The 22,136-nt window shown below is 37.9% G+C and overlaps 2 long non-coding RNA genes across 2 annotated transcripts; both read left to right on the top strand.

The window, feature by feature from the left end:
- Positions 1–12,620: 12,620 nt before the first annotated feature.
- LOC118486706 lies at positions 12,621–14,215 on the top strand. Its single transcript, XR_004879610.1, has 3 exons — positions 12,621–12,708; positions 13,444–13,531; positions 14,050–14,215. It is a non-coding gene; the product is annotated as an uncharacterized LOC118486706 (long non-coding RNA).
- Positions 14,216–18,240: 4,025 nt separating this feature from the next.
- Positions 18,241–19,812, top strand: LOC110906083. Its single transcript, XR_002573645.2, has 3 exons — positions 18,241–18,307; positions 19,040–19,127; positions 19,647–19,812. It is a non-coding gene; the product is annotated as an uncharacterized LOC110906083 (long non-coding RNA).
- Positions 19,813–22,136: the final 2,324 nt, after the last annotated feature.

Raw genomic sequence — 22,136 nt, 5'->3', positions numbered from 1 at the left:
TTCGGTGCTCGTGGGAACCAATATCCCTCAGGATATTGAAGAACAATTAATTAACTTTTTGAAATGCAGGATGTCAACGTTTGCATGGAAGCATGAGGATATGACAGGTATATCTAAAGACATTATTACTCACAAGCTTGGAATTGACAGGTCATTCAAGCCTATACAACAAAAGAGAAGAAAATTCGCCCCTGAGCGGAATGCAATTATCCAAGAGGAAGTTGAGAGATTATTGAAGTCCAGGATGATCAGAGAAGTTAAGTTCCCGAGGTGGCTAGCAAACGTGGTTGTGGTACAGAAGAAAAATGGGAAATGGAGAGTTTGTGTAGACTACACAGACTTGAACAAAGCTTGTCCTAAAGACCCATTTCCTCTCCCCCACATTGATGCAATGGTAGATGCCACTGCCGGGCATGAAATGCTGACCTTCATGGACGCATCCTCAGGATTTCAACAGATCCAAATGGAGCCTTCTGACCAGGAGGATACTGCCTTTATGACACCAACAGGTATTTATTGTTATACAGCTATGCCTTTTGGTTTGAAAAATGCAGGTGCAACATACCAAAGATTGGTAAACATGATGTTCAAAGACAAACTGGGGGACACCATGGAGGTGTACATTGACGATATGGTGGTAAAATCAAAGAAAGCTCAGGATCACCTCCAGGATATTAAGGGAGCATTTGATATCCTGGACAAGTATAACATGAAGCTGAACCCTGCTAAGTGCCATTTTGGAGTGGGGGCAGGAAAATTTCTAGGATATATGGTAACCAAAAGAGGAATAGAAGCAAGCCCAGAGCAAATTAAAGCCATCTTGGATATTAAATCGCCCTCAAATATGAAGGATGTTCAACGATTAACAGGGCGAGTGGCAGCATTAAATAGATTTATCTTAAGATCCTCAGAAAAATGCAAAGACTTTTATGATATCCTGAAGAAGAACAAGAAATTTGAATGGGGTGAGAAGCATGAAGCAGCCCTGCAGGATTTGAAGCAGTATCTCTCAACCGCACCTCTATTGATGAAGCCTGAGGATGGTGAACCATTATCCTTGTATCTGGCAGTATCAGGGAATGCAGTAAGTGCAGTACTCGTAAAGGATCACGAAGGTCAGCAGTATCCTGTTTATTATGTTAGCAAAAGTTTATTAGATGCTGAAACTAGGTACTCTCACTTAGAAAAATTAATACTGGCTCTAGTAATGGCATCAACAAAGCTTAGACATTATTTTGAAACACATAGGATTCATGTTAAAACTAATTATCCTGTTAAGAATGTGCTTAGGAAACCAGAAATGTCGGGCAGGATGGCCAAGTGGTCAGTAAAGTTGAGTGCTTATGATTTAGTATATGAACCTAGAAATGCCATAAAGTCTCAGGCTCTAGCTGACTTTGTGGCTGATTTTAGTAGTGACATTCAGGATGAGGTAGACCTAGAAGTTCAACAGTTAGGAGAATCCTCAGGATCCTGGACATTATATACCGATGGTGCATCTAATGTAAGAGGAGTAGGATTAGGAATACTACTAAAATCGCCACAGGGGGACATAATACCCCAGGCTGTTAGATGCGAATTCCCTGCTACTAACAATGAGGCAGAATACGAAGCCTTAATCGCAGGATTAGAATTGGCTAAGAGTATGAGTATCAAAAATTTGCAAGTATATGTTGACTCTTTGTTAATTACTAACCATTTTAATGGATCCTATGCAGTCAAGGGTGAAACTAATGGAATACCTCGGTATTCTTAAAAAATTAGCAGGATATTTCGATGTTTTTAAACTTGAATAGGTACCAAGAGAGGATAACGCCGAAGCAGACGCATTGGCAAACTTGGGATCATCAATCAGGATACCGGAGGGAATCCCAATACCGATATTACATATCCTGTATCCTGCAACGGATCCTCAGCATAAGGAAGTAGCAAGTATCCAAGATCCTGAAGTGGTGTATCCTGGAAAGGATCCTAAATCCTGGACAACCCCAATTATGAGATATCTCAAGGAAGGACATATTCCCGAAGACGAAAATCCTAAGGCATTTAGGATGAAGGTATCACGATTCACTATCATAAATAATATTCTATATAAAAAATATCTTGCAGGGCCATACTTGAGATGCTTGGAGGATCCTGAAGCCAAAGAAGTACTTCAGGATATACATGAAGGGGATTGTGGTAACCATACCGGGGGCAGGTCATTATTTTCGAAAGTGCTGAGGACAGGTTATTATTGGCCAACAATGAGAAAAGATGCTGCAGAATATGCTCGAAGATGTGATGCATGTCAGAGGCATAGTAACATATTGCATCAACCAGCTGAACCACTATATCCTGTAGCATCCCCTTGGCCGTTCATGAAATGGGGGATGGATATAGTAAGGAAGTTACCAAAAGCTCCGGGAGGAAAAGTCTTTATGCTGGCAATGACGGATTATTTCTCTAAGTGGGTTGAAGCTGAAGCATTTGTGCAAGTTAGAGACCAAGAAGTAGTATCCTTCATAAAGAGGAATATCCTGACCAGGTTTGGAGTACCAGCTGAAATAATTTGTGATAATGGGTCCCAGTTTATAAGCAAAAGGACTACTGACTTTTGCAAGAGTTGGGGAATCAAGATGATAACGTCTACTCCGGTGCATCCTCAAGCGAATGGGCAAGCTGAGTCTTCAAACAAGATAATAGTGAACAACTTAAAGAAGAGACTTGGAGCCAAAAAAGGAAGATGGGCAGAGGAATTACCCTTTGCGTTATGGGCTGACAGGACAACGGTAAAAAATGCAACCGGTCAAACCCCATTCTCCTTAGTATTCGGAGCAGAAGCAGTAATTCCAACGGAAATGGTGATACCTACTGCAAGATCTATCCTACAGAATCCTGAACAGAATCCTGAAGCCTTATGTCAAGATTTGGATACCATAGACGAAAGAAGAGACGCAGCAAGGCTAAGGATGGCAGCATATCAACAAAGAATATCCAGAGCATATAACAAGAATATAAGGACTAGGAGATTTTAAGTGGGTGATTGGGTGCTAAGGAAGGCTTTTCAGAATACTACTAATCCTGCCGATGGCAAGTTAGCTCCAAAATGGGAAGGACCATACGAAGTTGAATCAGAAGCAGGGAAAGGAGCATATAGACTCAAGAATATGGAAGGGGATATGCTACCAAGGTCTTGGAATGCTGTACACTTAAAGCTCTATTTCAAGTAAGAATAGAATTTAATTTCTATCTCAGAATGGTATGTATCCTATCTCTTTTAAATATATATGTTTATTATCTTAAACCCAATACTGACTTAGGCATCGGAGGGGTGTTAGCCAAGCTAACACCCACCTTAGTTTACAATTGTTTTGCAGCATATGCTCCAGGATATAGCTCCAGGATGTGTACTCAGGATAACTCAGAAGATTAGAGGATTGGCCCCCTCTCTCACGTTTAAGGGATACTGATCCCTTCACAGGTTTAAAGGTATTCACCTTTCTCCCGAATTGGGTTTAAACACCCCGCCTGGAGCGCAAGTTATTCAGGGATAGTTCAAGGTGGCGGGACCAGTCCATGTAAAAGTGGCTGACAATTTCGTTACTGTTGGCTATATCCTGAATTCTAAAGGTATATGAGGATTGATCACCCTCTCTCACGAAAGGGTATTTTTATACTCTCTAAGGTTTAAAGGTTTTCACCTTTCTAAGTCTTGGAGTTTATACACTCCCGCCTGTAGCGCATGAAACTCATGGTTTATCCCCAGTATACTAAGGGTTCATTTCAGGATATCAAGAGTTTTGCCCTGAGGTATGTGGAATTCATTCGAGTCAAAAATATGAATACATTTGTGTTTCTATGTTAAGTACAGGGGACATACGTCATACTATTCTGAGGATGGATTCGAGTTTATAAGTGTGCACTGGGGACAAGCCTATAATGAGGAATTGAAATTGATTCACTAAGAATCTCTGGTATGATCTTTCCTTTTTATTTAGACAACTAATAGGTTGTATTTTAATCAGAATATTTTTCAGGATATTTACCAGGATACATTTTTAATGTGTTCCGAAAAATGTTCAAACAAAACAATTTTCACAAGTGAAATTTATATATCGACGACGACAATGATAAAGCCAAAAAAGGGTTATATTATTAACATAGCAAAAGATTATGCAATTGGCTTCGTCTCAAACCGAGACCCATCCACCAAAAGCATAATTAGTTTCCTAACATATTTACTTAACAAATGAAGGCTTCGTCTTGGAACCCAAGATACCTCCACCTTCACTTGTTAAAAGCGTTCAAAACAAACCATACTAACTGATGACCAAGGGCTTCGTCCTGAAACTCAGGATCCCTCCACCTTTGGCCATCATATTGTCTACGTGTAGGAAATTAAAATTGTTCAACAGACAAGAAAAGTAAATTGTTCAAGACATCAACCATCAAACCTAAAAAAAAAGTGGGCTCCGGCCTAGGCATCAATATCCATCATCGCCCACTCAGCTGCCCTCACACAGCGGCATCCTCTCCTGCTTTCCCCGGCTTCTCAGCACCAGTATCCTCTCCAGCATCCTGTCCAGCATCCTCACCAGCATCCGCTCCAGCATCCTTCTTGTCTCCAGCCTGATCCGCCACCTCTGCTGACTTGGAAGATTCACCGGCTTCAGATGGGAGCGGCACAGCCTTGCCTCCGAGCTCCTTCAGCTTGGCTACCCAGGATTCAATTGGCCAGGATGGACAAACAAGACCTGTCTCCTTGGCCTCATAGGCCATCTTGATGCGTGCTTGTAACAGGGAGACAATAGCGGAAGTCTTGATTCCTTCCCGGAAATTGATCATGGCCTGATCGTGATCCATTTGCAGGGTGGCCAATTTGAGCTCAGCATCCTGGGTGACCTTTTTCAGCTTATCCTCATAGTGCCGGCTCTTTGCCTCGGCAATGGCACCTTGGTCGGCAACAGTGGTTTCGAGCTGCTTAATCCTGGCTTCATGGAGGGCGACAGTACCACATGCATCGTTGTACAAGTGGAGCAAATGCTGGAGGCCCTGTGCATCAATAACGGGTACGAGTTAGAATCTATATATCTATAATGACCAAGATATCCTATCAGGATATCCTGTTAGGATATCCAGGCAGGATATGCGTGCAGGATATGTATGCAGGGTATGCGTCAGGATATTACCTTGTTAAGGAAGGATGTCATCGGCTCTAAGGAATCGGTGAAGCTGAGATCGTCATAGGAGAACCCTCCTGAGCTTGGAGCACTGACCTCAAGGCCCTTCCTCTTTTTCGCTGTGGAAGCACGAGTCCTTGGGTTGGCCTTGGGAGCTGGAAGTGGCTTGGAGCTGGTGGCAGTAGGAGCCTCCTTCTTGACTAAGGTTGGAGTTGGATAGCTGTCGAGTTCGTCAAGGTCTAGATAGACTGGAACTTTGCTGGAATCTGCACACAGGGAGTAAAATTCTAAACCTTTCCTAAAGATATCAAATAAAAAACATGTGTCTACAGGATATCTTGCAGGATCCTTACTAGACATGGTTGCGCTTGAAAGAGGGCTTGGAGTTGCTGGAGATGGGTTGAAACTTCTCTCTGCTTCCGGAAGGAGCCTGATAGCGTCTATTCTTTTTTGAGAATCTGCAAGGGGAGGTGCTAGCTTCCAAAAATCAGCTGTACAAGAAAACGACAAAGTCAGTTCAGGATATAAAGCAGGATAACAAGCAGGATCATCTTTAAACCCTAAATCCTACCCTTCTTCAACCAATGCACCGGATAATCCGCTCCACCAGGGATTGAATCTCTTTTTACGAAAAAGAATTTGGATTTCCATTCCTCTTCATTCCTGGTGGCTCGGAGGATTAGTGGGTCACTGGAAGTAGAATAAAACAAAAATCGACAAGAACCGTGGCACCTAAGTCGGTATGCTAATGGGAGATCATGAACAGAAAGATCAGGGATATGGTTGTTCTTGATTTGATCAAGAACGGACAAGACTCGCCAAAGCATTGGCATTGTTTGACTAAAACAAATTCTTGTGACGTCAAAAAACTCGATGATAAATTCAGAAAAAGGAAATTGTAGCCCTAGAGTAAAGGGGAAAGCGTTGAAACACAACCACTCGTCGGAAACCATGTCTGATCGGATTTTCCGATCAAACGGCCGGAACACTGTCCCTTTTGGGAAAATGCCGGAGGTTTTAAGGGCCGATAAGTGTGCACCATTGAAGGTGCAAATTTCTTTCTCCGGACCCTGGAGAATATTTTGGTGGATGAACGTGGGAGCGGAGTCGCCGGGCCTAGACCTGGTCTGCCTTGTCATATTGTGGCCGGAATATTAGAGGGAATGAGAAAAGAAGTTGAGAGAGAAGTCTTTACCTTTTTCTCTTTGGTAAAAGCTAAATGGGGATATACATGAGAAGATATAGGGAGCAATGAGTAAATATAGGCTGATCGGTTACAAGTAGTCACATCATGGGTCTTATCACTTAATTGCCTCGTTCTTCGGGAAAAAATATAACCGTTAGTGACCAGGATACTTAACGGTAATATTTTTTGGGGACAATTGTTATGGGTGAAATTCTGAGCCCATATCCTGGAAAATATCTTGATATATATCTTGTTTATTGTATCTGTTTACATCCGGGATGCTGACTCAGGATATTGGTAACATCCTGAATGGTATCCTCAGGATCACTAACGGATTAAATGCAGGTACGTGGGTTAGAAGCTAGCAACGTTCATGAAGACCTTTTCTACTGAAGACTCGGTCCAAGTCGTTCACAAGAAGCCGTTGAAGCCGCATTACTCGGTCTACAACGTTCACATTGGAATATTCGGAGCATCCCATGTTTATAGGAATTTTAGTTTGTAATTCGTTACTATAAATAGTGGGTATATCAGATCAACTAGGACATCACAATCACACTCTCTATACTCTCAACACTTGCTCTCTCGCAACTTTCACAAAATTCATTGTAACACTTAGCGATCTGATCTATATCCTGCACTGTATCCTGAAGTTTAAAGCAATAAGAAGAACTAGGCAGCTGCGATTGTCAGCTCCCGAGGTTTTATGCCGGCGATCTAGATTGATCAAGGGCTTTCCTCGTACATCTCGTGTCATTTACTTTACTTTTTTTTCTCATTGTTTGATCGTAGATACAGCTCAATATCCTGAGCCGTATCCTGAACACTGTTTTTCCAAAGAACCTAACAAGCATATTTTCAACACACTTTTTAGCACACTACCTCACTTAACTAATTTGATCACTTAATTGCTTCGGTAATTTTTGACCAAAACATAGGTGATTAGTGAATTATGTGGAAATTGATGAACACTAGGAAATAAATTGTTGATCTAGTGTAAATTGACAATTTTGAAGTGATTTCGAAAATTATAGAAGTTAACCACTTTGTAAGATGGTTGATTTATGTGAAATTAGGGCTAAGAAATAAGCTAGAGATGGTTGATAAATAAACATGCAAAATTCTGCCCTTAAAGTGTTTGTTGAAATGCCTCAAAGAAGGCTCGAAACTAGAATTTTTGTAGTTAAAACACCTAGTTGTGATGTTTTGGCTATTATGCAAAATGTGATTAAAAAGAGTTCCAAATGTGATGAACGTGGTTAGAACTTTGGTTAAAATGGTTGTCTAAAGATAACGCCTACCGGGTAATTAAAGAATGCTAGAACTAGATGATGAACTCGAATATGCAATTAGTATACTAATGGGCATTTGACTTTTAAAAGGTCATACTGACCTATAATTCGATAAATGGTAAATTTTGATATAAAATGTGTAAGGTGGAATAATCGTATTAAATTATGATTAAACTAACCACCTTGAAAACAATGATGATAGTTTGACTCTTGACAAGCTAGAAGGAGACTTGGGCAAGGAACGGGTCAAACGGTTCGTGTATGGGAAAAAGAGCATAACCGGAGGCAAGGTAAGCGACGCTTACATCCTTTTGTAGAATATGCATTATTTTGTAAATTAGTAATGCGATTAGTGTAATATCAGAATTAAGGGTTCCGACGCTATTAACATGAGTCGGAACAAACAAAAATGATAAAAACCATGTATTATGGTAAAAAGAAGCGAAACGGTAATTTAGTCATGTAATGACTAAACTAAGAAGTTTTCGTTAAGATTATTTTAAATGCAACTAATAACGAGAAAATGAGTAAGAATGGAAATTTAGTCAAGTATTGGCTAAAGTAAATTAGAGTTAAAAAGGGGCACCCGTGGCGTAAGCCGAATGGGTGAAAACATAAGAAAGGAGTTTAAGAGAAAAAGGGGTCTAGTAGCAAAAATCCGAAATGGGTCGGATGAACAAATTGGCAATTAATAACCATGTTTTGCTACTTATGAAAATGCCTAGTCTTATAGGCCAAACGGGTCAAATGGTGTGATAACACCATTTGACAATATCGACTAATATGGTTGTCAAGTCTTATGCTAACAGGACCGATTAGCAAATCGGATAATTTCGTCACTATTGATTTTGTGATAATGAAAACAAGGTATAAAACGGGTCTACTTGTTGATCCGGGCCAGGTACGCATATTCATGTTGTAGTTTAAATTGCTATTTTGGTCGAATAAATGGGAAAGAGAGTCTTTCGTAGTAAAAAGAGCAAAAATCGACCAAAACGCCCTTGTTGGCTAATTCGAACAAACAACCTTTAAAAGTTGTTTGGAAACGAGTTCTATGATTAGGTAAATACTTAGAATAAGTATAGAAGCTGAAAGGGGTATTATTTTTAGCCAAATGGCACTATTAGAGTTTTGCCGTAAAATATGGATTCTAGAGGTAAAATTTGGGTTATATAAGATCACCACAAGAACCCACTTTAATACAGTCGAGGTGGGATATTATAGGGTAAGAAATGTGGTGATGGAATACTAGAAGCAATCGAAAGCGTTTTTAGGCTCGAACGTGCTTAAATACCCTTAACGGGTCAAAATAAACATTTGAGTAATAACGGGTTCAAGAATGTATGTAAACCGGGATTTTGAACCTCTTATGATAAATGACAATGAATTTATGGAATTCATAAGAAATCGGAGTCAAATAATTATGATTGTTTGACAAATACAAGAATGGGTCAAAATTGGGTAAAAGGGCGATAAGTCGAAGACTTAAAGGTCTGAATTTTTATTAAACCGAATGTTGGATTTTAACCTCTTAAGGTGAGGAATCAAATTACAATCACGAAGGAAGAAACGGTAGGGCAAACTGACAAGCGGTTTGAAAGATACGAAAGTTTTCGTGTCAAAAGGCGCCAAAATGGAAAGGATGGATGCAGGGGCCGCCGTAACTTACGGTGCCACCGTAAGTTACGGTGGAGCCAGAAATGCTACGGTAGGATACCCCTGATTTACGGTAAGGGAAATGAGGATTCAGGGGCCGCCGTAACTTACGGTGCCACCGTAAGTTACGGTGGAGGCCAGAAATCAATTGTTTGTTGTGGATCAAGATTTAAATGTTGGATTTTCTTGATTTCCTTGTTATATTAGTTAATTAATTATCAAAACTGACCTTTGAGTTGGTTTTGATCACAGGTGAATGTCGAGAGTCCCGGATGAAGATCGAGCATCGAGCAAGAACCGAAGACACATTATGCAAAGCTTCCGCAACGTTGTTTGTCGTTATTCTAAACAGCGAATTAAATCACATTATGTTTATCACTCAAAATGTAAAAGTTTTTAACAAACCCGTATTTCCGATGTATATGTAATCTTAAATTACATGATTATTTTCGCAAAATATACGTTAAACCTTGATTTATAAGAACGGGTGTTACAAGTTGGTATCAGAGCCTTGGTTTAAGAGATTCGAGTATGGTGGGGAGGAACCATGCTTGTACTTAAACCTTATGCTCTTGACAAAGAATAGTGTTCGGTTCGAGGCTTGATCGCAAATCCGGTAAGTGCATGTATGCTAATGGTTTAGCGTATTAAAGTGTTGTAGACAACACATAGGGTTACCGTGTAATACACGTTACCCCAAATAAATGATTGATATAGTTGACAAAAATACGCGCGTTGACGTGTATAGTAGAAAAAGCCTTGTATTATAATACAGGCGATTATTGAAGTTGATATTACTAACTTTTGTGAATATCTTGATTGAAGGACACTTGCATTTAAAGATGACAAGAGTTGAACAAATTAAGGATATGATAGAGGAAAGGTCCGAAGTATGACGATAGGAGCATGCTCACTAAGGACTAAATCTCGTAACGACCGCGAACAAGGTTAATGGCAAGAAACGCCCGTCGGGGCAAGCATTACCAGGTGCGTGTTTTTAAATAGAATCGCACAATTAACAATATGCAACAAATATGTAGAGAATGATCGTTGCATAGGTAAATTAGAAACTTGGAAAAACCTGAACAGAAATACATATCCAGGATATAATTTCCAAGAAAACCGAATACAGGCGTTACTTACATAGGGCGTGATGTGAAAACTATAAAAAGGTCGTATATGTCATGTGTTAAATCGCTTACTCTGGCCAAGTAAGTAGTGGCATATGATACCACGAGTTTCTTATAGCGGACACATTTACATCCGATGTAGTAAGGGCGGAGTGAATGGGACTAATTAAAAAGTACCCAAATGAATCAGATAAGCAAAATGTTTGATAATAAGGTAAACGCACAACCGAGTGACGGAAGCGTATTACATCAGGATAATGAGCCCGAATGAAGGGACAAAGAAGCATGTAAAATGATTTAGACAAGTATTGGGAGGGAGTGTACTTACACTCGAACCCAGAAAACACAAGCATGAAAAATGATTTAGACAAGTATTGGGAGGGAGTGTACTTACACTCGAACCCAGAAAATACAAGCATGAAAAGTGATGTAGACATGTATTAGGAGGGGGTGTACATACACTCGAACCCGGAAAAATATAAACATGTAGAACAAGGTAGACATGTATTGGGAGGGGGTGTACTTACACTCGAACCCGGAAAATATAAACATGTAAAACAAGGTAGACATGTATTGGGATGGGGTGTACTTACACTCGAACCCGGAAAATGCGAATATGTCTCTAAACGGGTCGTTTTTGTAAAACGTCAAACTTGAGGACAAAGTCGGAATATAAAAATGAAGCGAAGTCTTGATGCATACCGGGAGGGTTGCAATAATAGCGACTTCGGTGAAACACCCGGCTGATAGGTAAGAATTAAACACATGCGTAAACCAAGAGACGTGAACGCGGGTTGAAAAATCAAAGTAACTTGGATTACGAGTTAGGACTATAAAATCTCATATATAGAAATTGTGAGTAAATATGTTCAACTATTCGAAGTCGAATGGGTTGAATAAAGAATAAAGTTGATTGTTTATTAAGTAATGGATTTCACATTAATAGGTCAAACATGTTGAATACAATATAACGCCGAATGGCACAAATGAGCGCTAGCCAGATAAAGGTAGCGTTAAATGCAAGAGAATAATGAGCCCGGTAATGGGATATAACCAAATAAGAATAAATTAGGGACTGTCAATATCCTGGTATGGATAATTGACAAAAGTTAAAGAGAAGATCCTAAAACTAAAACTTCGGTTTTAGTAAGAAATAATGTTTTTACAAACATAAATTCTGATAGGAATTTAAATAGTAAGCATGAAAGATACAAGTCTTGACACTGATAGGCGCAAGACGATATATTCGAAAAGTGATATTTTCGAAAATGAAATTTTGATATAAATTAAACATGATGTAACACAATCACGGTCAAGAAATATAATGTGAAGTAGAATCACATTATAACCAAGCAAGCGGTAAAAAGTAACTGGACTAATAAGTCTAGTTAGCGAGACCGGTTAAGGCCAGCAATTCAAATCAATAAAATTTGGCTTGCTTGTAAGCGATGGATTCGGTATAACTAAACCGAATGAATAAATCTGGAAAAAAAAACAAAAGAAATTATTGCTGAAAGTGAAATATTTCATTAAAGACCTTTAAACGGGTTAAAGTAACGGATTCATAAAGAATTCGATATTATATGAAAGCAATGGATATCGCTAAGTTAACTAAACCAGTGGAAATAACGAGATTACGTTATTTCAAGTTGCACTATGTCGTATGAGTTAAGAAGACAATTAGTAACCGAAAAGATGTTATCATACTTTTCTGGTAATACTAACTATTGGATAAAAGCACAAGTAATGTGTAAAAGATTTCGCGGATCGGATACATTGAGTTAAACTCAATAAGTTATGTAAGAAAAGGTTTCGAGGACGAAACCTCTTTAAGGGGGGTAGACTTGTAACACCCCGAAAACGGGTTTGGTAATCAAACCACGTTTATATTAAAAGACGGGTAATTTACTTTTAGTGGTAAAAGTAACCCGGTGAATATTGGGATTATTAAATAAACAAGAATTTACTAACTAGGAATTTTAACCTAGTTAGCTAATAGTCTAGAGATAACTTATAATAGGGTTAAAATTTAGCCAAACTATAAGTTATACAAAAGTGGAGGGACCTAAGTGGTAGAACTAGAAACTAGAATTTAATAAAACAAATAAAAATAAACCAAACACCCCAATTAGAGGTGTCTGGTCGATCAAAGAAGAGAGCAGGTCGATCCCCACTCTTCAAAACCCTAGAACTTCACTAAACTTGCACATTGAAGGTCCAATTCAGTCCAAAATTGAAATTAAAGCATGGATTATTGATCCTCATCACAAGAGGATTAAAAGGTATGTAAAATTTAATGAAAACTCTTAGCTTGAAATTCTCATGAAATTGGGAATTTCTGAATTTATGGTTGCATGTGTATGTTATGATGATTTAGGAACAACTATAGTGTCTAGGGACAAACCCTAGACAAACACAAGCTGAAATCACGTGAAATTTTAGTGAAAACTATAATCACCATTGTAGGTGATTAGTGAATTATGTGGAAATTGATGAACACTAGGAAATAGATTGTTGATCTAGTGTAAATTGACAATTTTGAAGTGATTTCGAAAATTATAGAAGTTAACCACTTTGTAAGATGGTGGATTTATGTGAAATTACGGCTAAGAAATAAGCTAGAGATGGTTGATAAATAAACATGCAAAATTCTGCCCTTAAAGTGTTTGTTGAAATGCCTCAAAGAAGGCTCGAAACTAGAATTTTTGTAGTTAAAACACCTAGTTGTGATGTTTTGGCTATTATGCAAAATGTGATTAAAAAGAGTTCCAAATGTGATGAACGTGGTTAGAACTTTGGTTAAAACGGTGGTCTAAAGATAACGCCTACCGGGTAATTAAAGAATGCTAGAACTGAAGATGAACTCGATTATGCAATTAGTATACTAATGGGCATTTGACTTTTAAAAAGTCATACTGACCTATAATTCGATAAATGGTAAATTTTGATATAAAATGTGTAAGGTGGAATAATCGTATTAAATTATGATTAAACTAACCACCTTGAAAACAATATAGTTTGACTCTTGACAAGCTAGAAGGAGACTTGGGCAAGGAACGGGTCAAACGGTTCGTGTATGGGAAAAAGAGCATAACCGGAGGCAAGGTAAGCGACGCTTACATCCTTTTGTAGAATATGCCTTATTTTGTAAATTACTAATGCGATTAGTGTAATATCAGAATTAAGGGTTCCGACGCTATTAACATGAGTCGGAACAAACAAAAATGATAAAAACCATGTATTATGGTAAAAAGAAGCGAACGGTAATTTAGTCATGTAATGACTAAACTAAGAAGTTTTCGTTAAGATTATTTTAAATGCAACTAATAACGAGAAAATGAGTAAGAATGGAAATTTAGTCAAGTATTGGCTAAAGTAAATTAGAGTTAAAAAGGGGCACCCGTGGCGTAAGCCGAATGGGTGAAAACATAAGAAAGGAGTTTAAGAGAAAAAGGGGTCTAGTAGCAAAAATCCGAAATGGGTCGGATGAACAAATTGGCAATTAATAACCATGTTTTGCTACTTATGAAAATGCCTAGTCTTATAGGCCAAACGGGTCAAATGGTGTGATAACACCATTTGACAATATCGACTAATATGGTTGTCAAGTCTTATGCTAACAGGACCGATTAGCAAATCGGATAATTTCGTCACTATTGATTTTGTGATAATGAAAACAAGGTATAAAACGGGTCTACTTGTTGATCCGGGCCAGGTACGCATATTCATGTTGTAGTTTAAATTGCTATTTTGGTCGAATAAATGGGAAAGAGAGTCTTTCGTAGTAAAAAGAGCAAAAATCGACCAAAACGCCCTTGTTGGCTAATTCGAACAAACAACCTTTAAAAGTTGTTTGGAAACGAGTTCTATGATTAGGTAAATACTTAGAATAAGTATAGAAGCTGAAAGGGGTATTATTTTTAGCCAAATGGCACTATTAAAGTTTTGCCGTAAAATATGGATTCTAGAGGTAAAATCTGGGTTATATAAGATCACCACAAGAACCCACTTTAATACAGTCGAGGTGGGATATTATAGGGTAAGAAATGTGGTGATGGAATACTAGAAGCAATCGAAAGCGTTTTTAGGCTCGAACGTGCTTAAATACCCTTAACGGGTCAAAATAAACATTTGAGTAATAACGGGTTCAAGAATGTATGTAAACCGGGATTTTGAACCTCTTATGATAAATGACAATGAATTTATGGAATTCATAAGAAATCGGAGTCAAATAATTATGATTGTTTGACAAATACAAGAATGGGTCAAAATTGGGTAAAAGGGCGATAAGTCGAAGACTTAAAGGTCTGAATTTTTATTAAACCGAATGTTGGATTTTAACCTCTTAAGGTGAGGAATCAAATTACAATAACGTAGGAAGAAACGGTAGGGCAAACGGACAAGCGGTTTGAAAGATACGAAAGTTTTCGTGTCAAAAGGCGCCAAAATGGAAAGGATGGATGCAGGGGCCGCCGTAACTTACGGTGCCACCGTAAGTTACGGTGGAGCCAGAAATGCTACGGTAGGATACCCCTGATTTACGGTAAGGGAAATGAGGATTCAGGGGCCGCCGTAAGTTACGGTGCCACCGTAAGTTACGGTGGAGGCCAGAAATCAATTGTTTGTTGTGGATCAAGATTTAAATGTTGGATTTTCTTGATTTCCTTGTTATATTAGTTAATTAATTATCAAAACTGACCTTTGAGTTGGTTTTGATCACAGGTGAATGTCGAGAGTCCCGGATGAAGATCGAGCATCGAGCAAGAACCGAAGACACATTATACAAAGCTTCCGCAACGTTGTTTGTCGTTATTCTAAACAGCGAATTAAATCACATTATGTTTATCACTCAAAATGTAAAAGTTTTTAACAAACCCGTATTTCCGATGTATATGTAATCTTAAATTACATGATTATTTTCGCAAAATATACATTAAACCTTGATTTATAAGAACGGGTGTTACAAGTTGGTATCAGAGCCTTGGTTTAAGAGATTCGAGTATGGTGGGGAGGAACCATGCTTGTACTTAAACCTTATGCTCTTGACAAAGAATAGTGTTCGGTTCGAGGCTTGATCGCAAATCCGGTAAGTGCATGTATGCTAATGGTTTAGCGTATTAAAGTGTTGTAGACAACACATAGGGTTACCGTGTAATACACGTTACCCCAAATAAATGATTGATATAGTTGACAAAAATACGCGCGTTGACGTGTATAGTAGAAAAAGCCTTGTATTATAATACAGGCGATTATTGAAGTTGATATTACTAACTTTTGTGAATATCTTGATTGAAGGACACTTGCATTTAAAGATGACAAGAGTTGAACAAATTAAGGACATGATAGAGGAAAGGTCCGAAGTATGACGATAGGAGCATGCTCACTAAGGACTAAATCTCGTAACGACCGCGAACAAGGTTAATGGCAAGAAACGCCCGTCGGGGCAAGCATTACCAGGTGCGTGTTTTTAAATAGAATCGCACAATTAGCAATATGCAACAAATATGTAGAGAATGATCGTTGCATAGGTAAATTAGAAACTTGGAAAAACCTGAACAGAAATACATATCCAGGATATAATTTCCAAGAAAACCGAATAGAGGCGTTACTTACATAGGGCGTGATGTGAAAACTATAAAAAGGTCGTATATGTCATGTGTTAAATCGCTTACTCTGGCCAAGTAAGTAGTGGCATATGATACCACGAGTTTCTTATAGCGGACACATTTACATCCGATGTAGTAAGGGCGGAGTGAATGGGACTAATTAAAAAGTACCCAAATGAATCAGATAAGCAAAATGTTTGATAATAAGGTAAACGCACAACCGAGTGACGGAAGCGTATTACATCAGGATAATGAGCCCGAATGAAGGGACAAAGAAGCATGTAAAATGATTTAGACAAGTATTGGGAGGGAGTGTACTTACACTCGAACCCAGAAAACACAAGCATGAAAAATGATTTAGACAAGTATTGGGAGGGAGTGTACTTACACTCGAACCCAGAAAATACAAGCATGAAAAGTGATGTAGACATGTATTAGGAGGGGGTGTACATACACTCGAACCCGGAAAAATATAAACATGTAGAACAAGGTAGACATGTATTGGGAGGGGGTGTACTTACACTCGAACCCGGAAAATATAAACATGTAAAACAAGGTAGACATGTATTGGGATGGGGTGTACTTACACTCGAACCCGGAAAATGCGAATATGTCTCTAAACGGGTCGTTTTTGTAAAACGTCAAACTTGAGGACAAAGTCGGAATATAAAAATGAAGCGAAGTCTTGATGCATACCGGGAGGGTTGCAATAATAGCGACTTCGGTGAAACACCCGGCTGATAGGTAAGAATTAAACACATGCGTAAACCAAGAGACGTGAACGCGGGTTGAAAAATCAAAGTAACTTGGATTACGAGTTAGGACTATAAAATCTCATATATAGAAATTGTGAGTAAATATGTTCAACTATTCGAAGTCGAATGGGTTGAATAAAGAATAAAGTTGATTGTTTATTAAGTAATGGATTTCACATTAATAGGTCAAACATGTTGAATACAATATAACGCCGAATGGCACAAATGAGCGCTAGCCAGATAAAGGTAGCGTTAAATGCAAGAGAATAATGAGCCCGGTAATGGGATATAACCAAATAAGAATAAATTAGGGACTGTCAATATCCTGGTATGGATAATTGACAAAAGTTAAAGAGAAGATCCTAAAACTAAAACTTCGGTTTTAGTAAGAAATAATGTTTTTACAAACATAAATTCTGATAGGAATTTAAATAGTAAGCATGAAAGATACAAGTCTTGACACTGATAGGCGCAAGACGATATATTCGAAAAGTGATATTTTCGAAAATGAAATTTTGATATAAATTAAACATGATGTAACACAATCACGGTCAAGAAATATAATGTGAAGTAGAATCACATTATAACCAAGCAAGCGGTAAAAAGTAACTGGACTAATAAGTCTAGTTAGCGAGACCGGTTAAGGCCAGCAATTCAAATCAATAAAATTTGGCTTGCTTGTAAGCGATGGATTCGGTATAACTAAACCGAATGAATAAATCTGGAAAAAAAAACAAAAGAAATTATTGCTGAAAGTGAAATATTTCATTAAAGACCTTTAAACGGGTTAAAGTAACGGATTCATAAAGAATTCGATATTATATGAAAGCAATGGATATCGCTAAGTTAACTAAACCAGTGGAAATAACGAGATTACGTTATTTCAAGTTGCACTATGTCGTATGAGTTAAGAAGACAATTAGTAACCGAAAAGATGTTATCATACTTTTCTGGTAATACTAACTATTGGATAAAAGCACAAGTAATGTGTAAAAGATTTCGCGGATCGGATACATTGAGTTAAACTCAATAAGTTATGTAAGAAAAGGTTTCGAGGACGAAACCTCTTTAAGGGGGGTAGACTTGTAACACCCCGAAAACGGGTTTGGTAATCAAACCACGTTTATATTAAAGACGGGTAATTTACCTTTAGTGGTAAAAGTAACCCGGTGAATATTGGGATTATTAAATAAACAAGAATTTACTAACTAGGAATTTTAACCTAGTTAGCTAATAGTCTAGAGATAACTTATAATAGGGTTAAAATTTAGCCAAACTATAAGTTATACAAAAGTGGAGGGACCTAAGTGGTAGAACTAGAAACTAGAATTTAATAAAACAAATAAAAATAAACCAAACACCCCAATTAGAGGTGTCTGGTCGATCAAAGAAGAGAGCAGGTCGATCCCCACTCTTCAAAACCCTAGAACTTCACTAAACTTGCACATTGAAGGTCCAATTCAGTCCAAAATCGAAATTAAAGCATGGATTATTGATCCTCATCACAAGAGGATTAAAAGGTATGTAAAATTTAATGAAAACTCTTAGCTTGAAATTCTCATGAAATTGGGAATTTCTGAATTTATGGTTGCATGTGTATGTTATGATGATTTAGGAACAACTATAGTGTCTAGGGACAAACCCTAGACACAAGCTGAAATCACGTGAAATTTTAGTGAAAACTATAATCACCATTGTAGGTGATTAGTGAATTATGTGGAAATTGATGAACACTAGGAAATAGATTGTTGATCTAGTGTAAATTGACAATTTTGAAGTGATTTCGAAAATTATAGAAGTTAACCACTTTGTAAGATGGTGGATTTATGTGAAATTAGGGCTAAGAAATAAGCTAGAGATGGTTGATAAATAAACATGCAAAATTCTGCCCTTAAAGTGTTTGTTGAAATGCCTCAAAGAAGGCTCGAAACTAGAATTTTTGTAGTTAAAACACCTAGTTGTGATGTTTTGGCTATTATGCAAAATGTGATTAAAAAGAGTTCCAAATGTGATGAACGTGGTTAGAACTTTGGTTAAAACGGTGGTCTAAAGATAACGCCTACCGGGTAATTAAAGAATGCTAGAACTAGATGATGAACTCGAATATGCAATTAGTATACTAATGGGCATTTGACTTTTAAAAAGTCATACTGACCTATAATTCGATAAATGGTAAATTTTGATACAAAATGTGTAAGGTGGAATAATCGTATTAAATTATGATTAAACTAACCACCTTGAAAACAATATAGTTTGACTCTTGACAAGCTAGAAGGAGACTTGGGCAAGGAACGGGTCAAACGGTTCGTGTATGGGAAAAAGAGCATAACCGGAGGCAAGGTAAGCGACGCTTACATCCTTTTGTAGAATATGCATTATTTTGTAAATTACTAATGCGATTAGTGTAATATCAGAATTAAGGGTTCCGACGCTATTAACATGAGTCGGAACAAACAAAAATGATAAAAACCATGTATTATGGTAAAAAGAAGCGAAACGGTAATTTAGTCATGTAATGACTAAACTAAGAAGTTTTCGTTAAGATTATTTTAAATGCAACTAATAACGAGAAAATGAGTAAGAATGGAAATTTAGTCAAGTATTGGCTAAAGTAAATTAGAGTTAAAAAGGGGCACCCGTGGCGTAAGCCGAATGGGTGAAAACATAAGAAAGGAGTTTAAGAGAAAAAGGGGTCTAGTAGCAAAAATCCGAAATGGGTCGGATGAACAAATTGGCAATTAATAACCATGTTTTGCTACTTATGAAAATGCCTAGTCTTATAGGCCAAACGGGTCAAATGGTGTGATAACACCATTTGACAATATCGACTAATATGGTTGTCAAGTCTTATGCTAACAGGACCGATTAGCAAATCGGATAATTTCGTCACTATTGATTTTGTGATAATGAAAACAAGGTATAAAACGGGTCTACTTGTTGATCCGGGCCAGGTACGCATATTCATGTTGTAGTTTAAATTGCTATTTTGGTCGAATAAATGGGAAAGAGAGTCTTTCGTAGTAAAAAGAGCAAAAATCGACCAAAACGCCCTTGTTGGCTAATTCGAACAAACAACCTTTAAAAGTTGTTTGGAAACGAGTTCTATGATTAGGTAAATACTTAGAATAAGTATAGAAGCTGAAAGGGGTATTATTTTTAGCCAAATGGCACTACTAGAGTTTTGCCGTAAAATATGGGTTCTAGAGGTAAAATTTGGGTTATATAAGATCACCACAAGAAACCCACTTTAATACAGTCGAGGTGGGATATTATAGGGTAAGAAATGTGGTGATGGAATACTAGAAGCAATCGAAAGCGTTTTTAGGCTCGAACGTGCTTAAAACCCTTAACGGGTCAAAATAAACATTTGAGTAATAACGGGTTCAAGAATGTATGTAAACCGGGATTTTGAACCTCTTATGATAAATAACAATGAATTTATGGAATTCATAAGAAATCGGAGTCAAATAATTATGATTGTTTGACAAATACAAGAATGAGTCAAAATTGGGTAAAAGGGCGATAAGTCGAAGACTTAAAGGTCTGAATTTTTATTAAACCAAATGTTGGATTTTAACCTCTTAAGGTGAGGAATCAAATTACAATCACGTAGGAAGAAACGGTAGGGCAAACGGACAAGCGGTTTGAAAGATACGAAAGTTTTCGTGTCAAAAGGCGGCAAAATGGAAAGGATGGATGCAGGTGCCGCCGTAACTTACGGTGCCACCGTAAGTTACAGTGGAGCCAGAAATGCTACGATAGGATACCCCTGATTTACGGTAAGGGAAATGAGGATTCAGGGGCCGCTGTAACTTACGGTGCCACCGTAAGTTACGGTGGAGGCCAGAAATCAATTGTTTGTTGTGGATCAAGATTTAAATGTTGGATTTTCTTGATTTCCTTGTTATATTAGTTAATTAATTATCAAAACTGACCTTTGAGTTGGTTTTGATCACAGGTGAATGTCGAGAGTCCCGGATGAAGATCGAGCATCGAGCAAGAACCGAACACACATTATACAAAGCTTCCGCAACGTTGTTTGTCGTTATTCTAAACGGCGAATTAAATCACATTATGTTTATCACTCAAAATGTAAAAGTTTTTAACAAACCCGTATTTCCGATGTATATGTAATCTTAAATTACATGATTATTTTCGCAAAATATACGTTAAACCTTGATTTATAAGAACGGGTGTTACAATAACCATCGTGATCACACTCACGTTACGAAGTTCCATGAACTTCGGGTTGACCATAGGCTGGTCAATGCAGAAAGTCAACAAAACGTTGACTTTCGGACTCGAAAAGCGAATAAAAGAGCGAAAGAATACTTACGGAGGGTCCCCGAATGCTAATCTAGATCAAAATGGCTCAGGTATGAAACAAAGGTTCCAACTTAGAGCTCTTGATCAGATTGTGTGGGTTTTTGAAAGAATGGGGGTGGGGTATTTATAGTATTTCCCGAACCGTTAGGATCGTTTCTTGAAAAACGTGATCGAATCTCGATCGTACACTTGTCGAAAACTTGTGGTTACTGAAAATGCCCCTTAGTGAGCTGAAAGGGCAAGTTTAAAGCATGTGGTTGTGGTTAAACCAGCTGAAATTTGCTGACTAGCTGATCTTATCTGTTTTGGGAGTCTGACGCGCCCCGCGTAAGGATTTGGACAATCCTTACGCGCCCCGCCTGAGGGTCACAGATCAGAATTTTCAGTTTTAGTCCCTGCACTTCAGAAACATGCAATTTGGCCCATTTTTGGCACGTTTAAGCCCCGTTAACCTCATTTCAAGGCTCTAAGATGAAGTTAAAGTGTAGGGGACTTGAAATATGCTCAAAAATATTCCGGATGTCGGTTCGTTTGGCCGTACGATCGCGATGTTCGCTTAATTACGACGGAATGCGCATAAGCGCGAAAGACGATCCAAATGACGCGACGAATGGATTTTTCTCATGCCAAACACTAAGGCATAATATTAGGATGCTTACATAAATTTTTGGATGTCCGGATGTATTCAGAACGTAAGTTATGCGCGAAAGTGCAAACTTGTGCACTTTTTGACACTTTTAGCCCCTGAATGATCCAAAAGTTTGTTTTAGCATACCAAACCCCTCAAAGCCTATTTCTAAGCTATGTAAAGGATATTTATGGTATGTTTAACTTATGGACATGTTCTGGAATGTTCGTTACAGTTCAAATTGGCATACTTTCGCAGTTTGTCAAGTTTAGTCCCTGTAAGCGAATTAACTTGTTTTTGCCATACCAAAGCCTTCAAAACTTATTTCTAAGTTATGTAAAGGTTATTTAAGGTATGTTGAGTATATGTTGATGTTCCGGAGTATTTTTCGCATT

This window comes from Helianthus annuus, chromosome 14, assembly GCF_002127325.2.
Source record: "Helianthus annuus cultivar XRQ/B chromosome 14, HanXRQr2.0-SUNRISE, whole genome shotgun sequence".
Classification (NCBI taxonomy): domain Eukaryota; kingdom Viridiplantae; phylum Streptophyta; class Magnoliopsida; order Asterales; family Asteraceae; genus Helianthus; species Helianthus annuus.
Note: the sequence above shows the minus strand (reverse complement) of the source record. Positions and strands in the feature narration are given on the sequence as shown.